The sequence below is a fragment of the Tiliqua scincoides genome, chromosome 2, assembly GCF_035046505.1.
Source record: "Tiliqua scincoides isolate rTilSci1 chromosome 2, rTilSci1.hap2, whole genome shotgun sequence".
Classification (NCBI taxonomy): Eukaryota; Metazoa; Chordata; class Lepidosauria; order Squamata; family Scincidae; genus Tiliqua; species Tiliqua scincoides.
Genome location: NC_089822.1, coordinates 89,264,299 through 89,277,578, shown reverse-complemented (window position 1 = coordinate 89,277,578; position 13,280 = coordinate 89,264,299).

The window sequence follows — 13,280 nt, the reverse complement described above, 5'->3', positions numbered from 1 at the left end:
AATTTCCTGCTTGATGATGTCACTTCCGGTCATAACATCACTTCTGGTAGGTCTTGATAGATTCTCATTCTAAAAAGTGGGTCCCGGTGCTAAATGTGTGAGAACCATTGCATTATGTCACTTTCTGCTGCTCTGGCTGTGGCAGAGGCTTGTTCACCCACTTGAGCCCGCACACTATATTACTGGCAGTACTTTTTAAAAACATGTGTAATGTGCACATAAGGGGGAAAGCAATGGTGTGCAGGGATCCTGTGTTGAAGGTACTTTTGGCAATAATTATGGTGACCAAATTTTACTGAAAGTGTTGAAGAACTAAAACAGGGTTTAAACTTGAACTCAGTATTCTGACACACTCACTCTGAAACTATACTGGTGGACTCCGACCACCAACATGCACACACAATGGAGTCCTAAGGAAATCAGCTTGAAGAAGGTGAAAAGGAGAGGGGATGAGAGAGGAACTCTGCAGAAGGAGAAGCACAGAAACAAGGGAAATGCAGGAGGAGATGTAAGTAGATTAGCTGGGCTTTCCAGAGGAACCCTGGAAAAGGAAGCTTTTGGGGTGCAGGGAAAGGAGAAAGGTGAGTTAGTAGGAGGGAAACAGGTGTGGTACAGACAGTCCAGACTGAGATGAAAAGGCTGCAGCTGGAAATGTTACAGGAGGAGAGGTCCAAGCTGTTCCCTGCAAATCTCCCTTACCCAGCCTGGATGAACAGCAGCCATTTCTGTTCCTCCACAGGGTTTGCTTTGCTTCAATTCTTTACTGTCAGGAAGAGAAAGGAGACCTGTATGAGTTTTAAAATCTGGTACACCTGCTTCATGGGCATGCTTGAATTCCTTTCCACTATTTGAGGTGATAGTTGCAGAGGAGATTGGGCAGATTCAGGGAGGACATAAGAACATAAGAACCTAACTATCTTCAAATGCAGAGGTAGTCTTGGCTGGGAGGAGGATTGGGAGAGCAGCTTTGCCTCTCTGCACTGACACTGGAGGGGTTCCAAAAATCACCCTGATGTCTGCCTTGTAAGAACAGATAGTTTAAGAGGACAGGCACAGCCAGGGGAGAGGGAGGCTAGGAATCACTGGGGTGGGGCACAGGAACGGGATCCCCCAAGGGGACTGCATGAGGCCCTCAACCAGGCCTGTGGCTGCCAGTCCCACCAGACTCCCTCCACAGGGAGAAGGAGAGTCCAGCAGCCCTTCCTTCCTGGGCTTCCCCAGTGCAACCTCTGAGCCCAGCTCCGTCTCTCCTTCCTCCCTCTGCACCCAGAGCCTGCCACTGCCTCCTTGACTGGCCTCCTCCACACACCTGCTCCAGGCCTCCCCTCTCTTCCTGGGCTCAGGCCTCCCACTCCCTCCTTCTCCCAGCCTCTGGCAAGGCCTCCCCCCTCTCAGGGTGAGAGTCCCAGGGCACTGCAGGTCCTCTTGGGAAATGGAGTCCCCAGGCCCAACAGATACGTTACATGCCATTAACCATCTATATCTGCCACTCCTTTCCTTTGCCTCTCCTACACAAACTGTCCTTCTCTTTTGCCTCTTTTTTCACACTGGCAAGGGGATCTCAGATTTTTCTACCAGGCGGAACATTTTTTTCCTAAAGAGTCTCTGTTTAGAATGGATTTCTCATGAGGGACTGGAGAGTTCCTGCTCCAGAAAGCTATTGATTCATCCTGGTCCTACCCAGCCCTGCCTTTCCCCGAAGAAATCTTGTTAGTGGTTTCTAGGACTGGGAAAAGGGGGCACTAGGAACATGTCTCCCCCCATCCCATACACTGGCCATTTGAGTGTTGGGAGAGCAGCAATCATTATTGTTGCTTCCGCTTACCCCTCTGGGTGTCTGACTGGACTTTCTTCCTGGGAGTGGGTGCCCCAGCATAGCCCTGCTCCATAACAGCTGGCAACAAAGTCATTTAGCCCTGACTCAACTGCTTGCTGCCTCCCTGCCTGCTCTCTGGTCCAGAGCCAGGAGGCATATGTGTATGGGGGGGGGGGGAGGATCATTTTGGCCTTTTTTAACAGTAACACCAGAGAAGGCTGCTAGCCTTCCACTCGTCTCCAGCAGGTCTCTTACCCCACAGACCTTGTAAAAGCCTGCCCTGCTTGGGGATGGGGAAGTTCATGTTCCTGGCAGTAACTAACAGGGAGATGGCTGCATTCCACAAAATGGTCGCTCACTGCAAAGGAAGCCATTTGATAGCAGGAGAGGATAAGGCAAGGCTGGCCCAAGACCTCCTGGCATCTGAGGTGGCATGACAACTGCTAATCTCCACCGAGTGCTGATGGGCTGGCCTCTGCTTCTCTATTCCTTGGATTTGAAGAGGAAGAGGGGGTGGAGCAGACAAAGTGCCAGACATGATCTAGCCCACCATGAGAGATCCTTCACACTCCCTTACCCATTCCTCCCACTATTCCAATCCAGGGAGTTGTACAAATCGATAGTAAGGCCACACCTGGAGTATTGTGTCCAGTTCTGGTCACCGCATCTCAAAAAAGACATAGTGGAAATGGAAAAGGTGCAAAAGAGAGTGACTAAGATGATTACGGGGCTGGGGCACCTTCCTTTTGAGGAAAGGCTATGGCGTTTGGACCTCTTCAGCCTAGAAAAGAGGCGCCTGAGGGGGGACATGATTGAGACATACAAAATTATGCACAGGAAGGACAGAGTGGATAGAGAGATGCTCTTTACACTCTCACATAACACCAGAACCAGGGGACATCCACTAAAATTGAGAGTTGGGAGAGTTAGAACAGACAAAAGAAAATATTTCTTTACTCAGCGTGTGGTTGGTCTGTGGAACTCCTTGCCACAGGATGTGGTGATGGCGTCTGGCCTGGACGCCTTTAAAAGGGGATTGGACAAGGTTCTGGAGGAAAAATCCATTACAGGTTACAAGCCATGATGCGTATGTGCAACCTCCTGATTTTAGAAATTGGCTATGTCAGAATGCCAGATGCAAGGGAGGGCACCAGGATGAGGTCTCTTGTTATCTGGTGTGTTCCCTGGGGCATTTGGTAGGCCTCTGTGAGATACAGGAAGCTGGACTAGATGGGCTTATGGCCTGATCCAGTGGGGCTGTTCTTATGTTCTTATGGCGGGGAAAGAAAAAGCCATGGAGATGAGTGGGTGCCTTCTGTCAACCTGAGGTACCTTCCTCAGTTGGCCTCATGAATGGGCCAGTCCTAAGGTTGGTAAGCTAGCCATTCTTGACAGCACCTCCTTTAGCCACACCTGTACTCCAGCTCTATTCCAGCGAGGAACACTGGTTCAGGAACACATAAACAATCAAATTCCACAAATGCAAAAAGAGGGGTATAAATAAATCAATTTAACATTGGCGTTCAATCTTTTTTCCCCACCATCAAAGGAATTGGGATCCCTTGGTCTCCAACAACAATCCTGAGGACAAAACAGAGTCCTCTGAGGACTATCCAGCCAAATCTGCTTAATGCCTATTGATTTCAATGGGTGAAAGTGAAGAATGCGTTTCATTCGCTCACTGAAGTCAGTGAAGAAAATCCACTTTGGCGGGTTTGTGCCCTTTGCTAGCTTGAAGAATGTATGTGGTGGATAAATTTATGAGAGGAAATATGCCCAATATTGATTTGTTTCTTTGAGTTGCTTCAGGGCTGCTGCATTACGCTCACAAAGTATCCCTTCACATATGAGGGGAAAAATTTTTTTTAATTACATGGATAATTTTTGTCCACAGATATGATTAATTTGGGAAGACTCTCTTTTCCCAGAGCTCTAACAAGTTCACATCTTGCTCCATGAAGAAAGAAAACAGCCACCTCAGTGCAAACATGTGATCGATGTATCACAGAAAGTTGGCTGCTTCCTAACTGAAAGCTGCGCCCAGCCAATAAAAATAAAGGTCACAGTTGCCTAGTAGACAACTGAGAATTAAACATTGCCTCCATTAATTACAATAGCAGCACTTATGGCAGGATTTTAAGGCCATCTCAATGCATACTGTTGGCTTTCCCTCACGGACACCTTCACGTAGCCTGAAATGATTTGAAAAGTGACCTATGGTATTTGTTTTAATTATTCTGCTTAAGTAATAATGGCTTAAGGAACTGCTCAAGTTTTTGAGTAAAATCATGGTATTCACACAGAGCTATTTGTTAACCATGACCATTATATGACAGTAACGTAGGAGAGACTTAGGGCCCAATCCTATCCAATTTTCCAGCACTGGTGCAGCTGCAATGAAGCTCCAAGGTAAGGGAACAAATGTTCCCTTAACTTAAAGAGGTCTCTGTTACTGCCTCCCCACCACAGGATGCAGTTCATGCTCCATTGGTACTGCTGCATCCGCACTGGGAAAATTGGATAGGATTTGGCGCTTAACGAACTCCACAAGCCCCACCATGGATTCCTCCACTTTTAGGCAATTCATGCCACCCTGTGAAAAACAGGTAAATATCAGGCTTTAGTTGGAGTAAGCGAGGCCTCAGCCTGACTCCGTTTTGAGCAACCTGTTCCAACTTGCACGAGTTGTGGGAAATTGGGAAGCATTTTTGTCCCCTTCCCCTGTGTCAGGAAAGTAGCCCCACAATGGGGCTACTCGAATCTGCACCCACTATTGAGCGGGCGCAGAGTAACAGAGTTCCATGTTGAGCCTAGAGGCTCGACACAGGGCTTCAGATCCGGCGGAACCGAGCTACACCAGTCCCAACCCCTCGGGATTGGGCTTCCAGTTGCCCTCTGCTCCTTACCCCCAGGTTCCATAGTCCACACATGGTGGGGCAAATCTTATGCAGCTAGCATTAGTTGTGCAACTAACCCCACATGTCTGATTATACACCCCTACATGTGTACATCATGTATGCTCACCCCATCTGCTGCCAAAAGAAGTGGATAGCTCATACACCCATAGTTGAAGTGGGAGAAATTGCCAAAAATGGAATAAAAAAAACACATAACACTGCTTTCTGCACTTCTCATTTTATAAAAATAAAATCTGAAATCATGTGTTTCTGACAAAGAGCCTGCTTTCCCCATGCCTCCCAAGCTAATTTCAATTCTATGAGTTTTCATACTAGCAACATTTAGTCAGAGCCAGTTGTCTTCCTGATAGATGAATTGCATATGTGTACATAGATGGCGAGTCATTGAACAAGTACTAAACCTGGATAAGAAGGAATAAACAGCGGCAGATGCTGTTTCCTAATAGGTGGGAAGTGAGAAAGACAATGAAATAAAAACACAACACGTCTTCTTCACTTCACATTTTTGTATTTAAAAAAAAACAAACCAAAATCTGCAAAAATAATAAAAAATTTATTTTTATGTATTTATTATTTAATGGGGGTGCATGATAATGACTATGGCTGCATCTGCTGACACTACACCACCTATATCACCTACCTAATACACTGTTAAAGTGATTAAAATTTATATTTATAATGTAAATTTGAATTAAAACACATAACACCACTTTCTGTACTTCTAACGTTGGAAAACACTGAAATCCATGAAAAAAATAAAACTGTTTTTTCGGTTTTATATTTGTATAATATATTTGCTGAGACCGTACAATATTCTGCATGCCATGTGGGAGCTTACCAGACCCTGACTCCTGTGCCTCATTGTATGTAATAACTCCATGCTTGGGATACTATTTGAACTAAGTGTCACCATTAGCTATGGTTGTCGTGCTTATTAAAAGCTTGCCTAAACAGGAAAGTCTTCACTTGATGGTGAAATACTGCTAGGGAGGGAGAAATGCACGCTTCCCTTTGGAGAGAATTCAACAACCTGGGCATGGCCACAGAATGGTACATATTATTATTATTAACAGTATTTATATACCGCTTTTCAACTAAAAGTTCACAAAGCGGTTTACAGAGAAAAATCAAATAACTAAATGGCTCCCTGTCCCAAAAGGGCTCACAATCTAAATAGATGCAAATGAATACCAGCAGACAGCCACTAGAACAGACAGTGCTGGGGTGAGGTGGGCCAGTTACTCTCCCCCTGCTAAAAAAAGGAGCACCCACTTGAAAAAGTGCCTCTTACCCAATTAGCAGGGGTTATTCCATCAAATGCCTGATGCCTGTTTCACGAACTCCCATTATCCTCCTTACAGCCATAGTGTCACTTCCCGATAGAGTTGTGGGAGGGGATAGCAGAGATGTGCGGCCACTACTGGTAATCTTACTCCCCACAGAAGACAAGGGGTAAATTGTGATTCTGGTGGAATTTTTTCATAGTAAAGGGAGCCCCTGAGTTTGACATATTTAACTCTTTCTTTTTACTGTTGCCATTGATCAGCATCTAATGTGACTGGGCAAGTGCTTTGGCAGTAAAGAATGAAGAAAAGGAATTGCTCCAGTGAACTGATGTATTATGTATTTTTAGTCTCTATCAACATTGTGGAAAAAACAGAACAACCTCCATGGGTTGTAAATCCCTCCATGCGTGCAGAAGCATAGTGGGCTACATATTAAACTCATAAATTAGGATTTCTCTGTTTTCACTTGGCCCTTCCCTTCATGCACTGATAAATATCTCCCAGTTCAGGTAGTTGAGACTGGTGAGAACTTGCAGAAAACTAGAAATAACTATTAGGCTGCTAAAATAGCCCTTGGCAGCAAAAGTGAAGTAACGAATACCATCAAGATGGGAACAGATAACTGGTAATTGTAAAAGAGACACATGATTGGAAGGCACTGATGATCCAGTAAGTATTGGCAAGTCTATGAAATCCAGGACCATGAGTCAGTAGCCCCCAAATATTTAAAAGCTGTTGATTTTTAACGTTTTGGATTCACTTCCATCATTCCTTAACCTTGCTTTAGCTCCCCCCCCCTTTTTTTTTTTTTTGCTTCTTGAAGAGCCAGATGATTTATTATTTACTACTTCAGAGTTGCAGCTGCTGCAGACTGGCACAGCTTGTGACACCCCCCCCCCAAGTCAAATCAAATGAGCCAACCAACCACCAATTCAGCCTCTGGTTTTTGCTGCCTTCCTGGGACTGCAGAAACTGGAGAGTTATCAAGAACATTGTCCAGGGTTTTGGTACTGAACCAGCTAAAAAAGATTTCATCAAATGGCTTGGTCCCAGGCCAGTCCCTCCCCCCATTCCACCCTCCCCCCCGCCCAGTTCTGCCTTCCCTTCTTTCTCCCCCACCCCAAAATGGAGCTCCAAGAGCCAGTGGTGAGACTTACCACCAACTGCACTATGGAGTTGTCATACTGGCATGAAGGCCCAGCACAGACTGGTGGTGGCCCAGCACTGACACTCCCTCTTCACCCGTTGCCATAAACATGCTACACAGCACATTTACAACACCTAGTGCTGGTGCTGGCCTCCAGCACTGGCGCTACAGGGTCATAGGTATTGGGCCCTAGATTCAGTACTGCTGACAATAACTGGCAGGAGCTAAACCATGTGCTCTGCCACTGAGCTATGGCCAGTCTCTTCAGCTTGTGCTTCCCTTGAGCTATCCTTCCTATGTTAAGGAAAATGTTTCTATTTCTGATCCTGGTATAAAACAAGCCAAGTTTTGCCAAGATATCCAACCATCATGAGGTTTGGATCAACATTCAGCTTCATTTTGGACGCCCACAATTAAAATAAGCTTTCACATTTTCTCTAGTTTTTGTTTTCCATCTAGAATTTTGCCACCTCGGAGCCAGGCACTTATCTGATGCAGTGCTTGAGCAAACTCTGATAATTTAAAAGAACAAAACTGCCGCCATCTTTTCCCCAGCTGCATCCATTACCAAGACCTTTCTCCAGACAACAAGTGGGTGAGACTAGCCACACACATTATGGGATCCTTGCCCCAGTATTGCAGCACTCTCTGCAGCATAACATGCATGAATAGAAACCCTTGTCCTTGGCATGAAATAATGACCAGCATGAACTAAAGTGGTTTTACCATTTATTTTTTCAATTTGATTGAACTATTGCCTCATTGCCTCACATGCAGAGGGTCCCAGGTTTATCCTTTGGCATCTCTGTATTTTTAAAATCTAGATTTAAAAGAAGAAGAAGAGGCATTGCATGAGGCATTGGAAAGCTGCCGTAGAAGTTGGTATGGACCAAAACAAACTAATGGTCTGGGTCAAGACAAGGCAACCTCATTTGCTCCTGTGGCCGAGTATATTTTCAAGTGCCTTTCTCCTGCTGCCTCTTCCACAATGTGTGTATCCATATTCCACATCTGCTGGGATGTAGGAAATGAAGCACAGTCTATCCGAAGGAATGAGCAGCTCACAGAGGCTTTTCCGCTAATGAGTTCCACATTTTTTTTTTCCATGCGAAAGGGCTCATTTTGGAATATTTCCCTCTTGCAGATTTGTGGGTTTCTTTTTGAATGGTTTAAAATAGATTTGAAGCTGGACGTAAGTTGGTGACTGCTGTATAATATTCCTCTCGTTCTGTGAAGCAATACAAATTCCTTTTTACTATAAACAGTTGCTCTGTGCCAACACAGCCCTGCGTTTGTGTGTCCTTCAAGACTTGAGTTAGCCTTTCTAGTTTTCAGTGTCTCAAAAATAAGAGCTATTTTGTGACCCTTTCAAATCCCGTTGCTCATGTTTAGGATATGGTTGACAGTGATGTATAGAAAAACTGAGCAAAAATAATGGGAAATTTGTTCCGTAACAGAGAATTATGTTGGTTGTATCATTTGCACATCTTGGGATTCCTGCTTCTGGCAGGAGGGACTGAATAGACTGTTGTGGCAAATACAGAACTGAGTCTTATGTATTTATTTTCCTTATTTATCCATGTAACAGTAGATCTATTGTTCGTATGTTAGAGGCTGAGGCTTCAGTTTGCTCAAATGTGCTGAAAATAGTCAGGGGTACCTTGTATTGTGGCAAAGGCAGGACTGGCTCTCAGAATGTGAGTTCCCTTGATAGGGACAACATCTGCCCCCTTCTGCACCCCTGAAACAGAATGACAATATCTCTTTTCTGTCACAGAATGACTGTGTGTCATCAGACATAGCACTGCAGCAGCAGGCTTCCCTCCTGATCTATGGCATTTGCTTCAGTGTCTGAAGTATGGGTGAACGGGGCAGAGCCTGCTGCCATGTTGGCTTCCCCGGCTATGCACTATTGATAACAGAAAAGGGCTAGATATGTTCAGCTGAAAGAGAAATCCTGTCTTCCTGACACACTCTCTGTGTGGAATGCACTGATTCATGCCATATCCTGTTCCCCTTCCTGAGCCTGATCCGGCAACATGGAGCAATGGATTTGTGCCAGCAATTTAGCAGGCACAGGTTCGCATTGCGCCATTGCAGCTGCTGGATTTTTCTGTGGGGCAAGGGAATGGATGTCCCCTTGTAGCAGGGCTTTTCAAACTGGGGCGTTGTGACGCCCCAGCCTGTGGGCCCTGGCTCCTGCCCCTTAAGGGGCGGGGGCAACCTGGAGGCAGGGAGGAGGCAGCGGCGCGATCCCCAGGATCCCCCTGCTCAGGGGGGTTGCAGGGCTTGGGTGCACTTACCCAAGCCCCTGCAGCCTCCCCGGGGTGCGGGGAGCCTGGCGCGACCTGCAGCAGGGCTCCCTGCAGCAGTGAAAGTGGATGCGGAGCAATCGCACTCCACTTCCACTTTAGCGGGGGCGGGGCACAATAGCTCCGCATCCACTTTCCCTTCTGCGGGGAGCCCTGCCAGAAGTCACGCTGGGCTCCCCACACCCCGGGGAGGCTGCAGGAGGCTTGGGTAAGATCATGGGAATCGTGCCACTGCCTTCCCCCCATCCTCGCTGCCGCCTCCCCCTGCCCCTGCAAGGACTTACTGGCTCTCAAACTCTCCCAGAGAGTTTGAGAACCACTGCCTTATAGTGAAGAGACCTCCAGCATGCAAAATTCCCCTGCAGCATGCAACACAAGCCAAGCTGGCACCGCTGCATTGGTGCAGGGGAACTTGGATAAGACTGGGCACTTGACTGACAAAGATGGTACTTAAATAAAAGCAAATATTGCTAGTGAGTCACCTGGTGAAATGTTTGGGAAACCTTGTCCTGCTAATCATTTATTTAATAATGCTGAGCAAAAGAACAACCACTTCAAATGACAACCACCTAAAAATTTTCATTTCCTTCTTTGGCCAGGGTTGTAGTTCTTCTGAATTCATTCCTATCTTCAAAATTAAGTATTCCTTTGGCTATCAGTCAACTGAATCTGAGCATATTTATCAACGCAACATTCCCTGATGGTATTAATAATCAGATTGACTTGACTGCACACACCATATGAACTTGAGCAGAATTTACTGTAATTCCAGGCTGAGAATATATCTGATTTTCTGAGATCAAAAAATAAGAGTTCCGGGGACTATTGCTGCCGCTCTTTTTCATTTCAAAGTCACCAGATTGATGTCTTGCCGGCATCAGTAACTACTGTGGAAATTCGCATCAATCGTAATATTTGCTCCTTTTGATCAGATAAAAGAAAGGAAATTAAATGTTTAGAAGAAGGAAATTATTGCTGAAGCGCCATGAAATGAAACTGTTGTTGCTTCCACCTTGACTAAAGAAGGAAACCATAAAACACCAAACATTTATGGAGTAGAATAAAATGCAGGAAGCTATACTAGCAGCATAAGATATTGTGTACTGTCAGTGTTATGAACATTCATTTTATTAGGCTTGCTCAAAACATGCAAACTCTTGCCCCCAGTCTAGCAACCCGAGTATGAAGTTGTGCTTCTTTCCAGGTATAGTGAATCACTTGGACTATCTACAGTAGCATCAAGGTAATTTCTCCTGTAAATGGCTTTAATTTTTTTTAACTTTAGCAAACTCTCGAGATGAGTTTGTTCACTGTTGTGCTATAAATTGTGCTGTAGTGATTTAACATTTCTTGGGTTTAAGCAGGTGAGTGGGTGGTGCATATACAACATTTTGTGCTGGGCTATGCCTTATGTTGTGCTTATGGCCAGCAGCTGGAACAACAGAATGGAACTGAACGGAAAGTATAGTCCTGTACACATTTACTTGGGAGTAAGGTTCACTTAACTCACTAGGACTTACTTCTGAGTAGACATGCATAGAATGGGACTGCCTGTCAGGCTTGCAGATGTGCCCTTCCCCATCAAACAGAAGATCTGGAGCACCCTTTATATTTGTCTACCATAAGATGGCTTGAATTCACGTGTTAAAGGTGAATTCTCAAAATATTTATTTTATTGTGGTTTTGTTGTTTGATTATTGTGTTTTATTTTGATTTTTTTTAATTATATTTTGTTCTGTTATTATTGTTAGCCACCTTGGGTGTCCAGAAACCAAGAGGAAAGATGCAGAATAAACATTTTAAAACAACTTGAAGGTAAACACATTTGAAACTATCTCAGACCTATTCAACTGTCATGGAACCCAGCAAAGGAACCATTGACTTGCGTAATATAGTGGCTAAACTTACTTAAGCCAAACTTGCTTGAGCCACATACAATAAACTTCTGATGTTTGAGAGCTGCAAAAGAGATGTTTTAGAGCCACAATATTGAAGAAGCATTTAAATTCTTCAGTATATTTACTTGTTACCCTGCATTTGCCTGATCTTGTCTGATCTTGCAAGCTGGGATGGGAGACCGCCTGGGAATACCGGGTGCTGTAAGCTTATACCATAGTCTTTTGAGACTGAAGGTTGCCAACCAACCATGTGAACACTAAACGTATATTTTAATCCAGTGGACTCTCAGTTTATACCGGCTTTTAAATTTACCTTTTTAATCAATTGTAATGCAAAAAAGGAGCTCAGCCAACATATTTCCACAAGCCACACATTATATGTTCAAAAGTCGAATGTGGCTCACGAGCTGTGGTTGAGCCACCCCTAGTGTAGTATTATTAAAGGCTTAGGAGCAACCAGTTCAAAAATCTGACATTCACTGAGCAGCCTCACTGGCTTCCAACAGAAACTTTTTTTTTACTTCTGTAAGTAGCACTTGAGGGCATGCAATCTAAATCAGAACCATACTGGGAAGAAGTATTAAAGCCCCTGCCACAGTATTGCTCTGGATCATATGCCCTTGTGCTACGTACTTTTAACAAACACACACAAAAAGTTAAAGTGCCAGCACATGCATTCACTGTAACGTAGTTCAGCCTTTAAAAACATTTAAGCCAGAAGAGTGACACGATGTATGCAATATAAAGCCGAAGAAGAAAGACAGAGAGTAATGTAGAGTTAATTGGCTTAAAGTAGTTCTACTGATATGAGGCTTGCTTTTCATGAAAGAGTTTGCCCCCTCTTGATTTTCCAGAGGATGCTTTGAACAGAAGCAGAAATGTTCTCTCATTGAGAATGTTTTCTGACCTCCAACTTAAATTTCATGATACTTAGACAGATTTAATTGACTACGTGCTGATATGACATCATTCCCTCATGGACTGATCCCTAAGTTGCACAGATTATACCGTGAAGACGCAACCCCCTGAAACAGCTCCACGGAAAAATGCAGTGAGTTCAAACAGCCACAAAGAACTTTTTAAAAGGCTGTGCAGTGGAGAGAAAAGGCATTTTATGCCCTCTGGAAGTGCTGTTTTTGTGTCAGAAGTGGCTGAATGCCAACATTTGGCACAACCCTGGCTTAAAGATGAGGAAAAGTATTTTGAACTGCATGCAAGAAATGAAAAAGGAGCCAGTGATAAAGAGGACAGATTGAGGACACAAAGTGGCAAGAAGCAAAAATAAGATGCGTGGCAGTGTTAATTACAGCAGTAAGAGGCTTCCTGGTGTCTGGCAACTTTGATAAGGTACTCTGGAGCCAAAAATAAGGCTATAGGCCAGTAATTCCCCAGCTGTGGGGTGCAAGAGAACTGTCAGTGTGCCACAAGCAATGCCTTGATTAAATAATTAAAGCCTCCTGTGAGTAGCTGCCAACATGGGACCCCACCCACTGCAACTCTGCATTATTTACTGCCTTGAACTTGCCTCCTTTTAATCAGCTTCTCCTATTTGGGGGGGGGGGGATTAATTTTGCCATGCATTGGTGGGCTAAAATGAATAAACTGTTGCAAAATAGGTCTGTAATGGAAGATCAGAAGATCATCAGGTGGATGATGTGGTGTTGACAGCGATTCCCTGTTTTGACAGCGGTTTGACAGCTCTGGGAAGGGCAGGACTGGCTCCACAGCTGTAATAAATCAAGGCCAATGGAGACCTGGATGGACACCTGAGCTTCATTTGACCTTGATGAGACTTTGAATGGACTTGGACTCATGGACTGAAGAGATGGCTCAGCTGAGCCTAACTTGGACTTAACAAGGTAGCTCACAGCTGAGCTGAATTTGGACTTAACAAGGGGCTGCA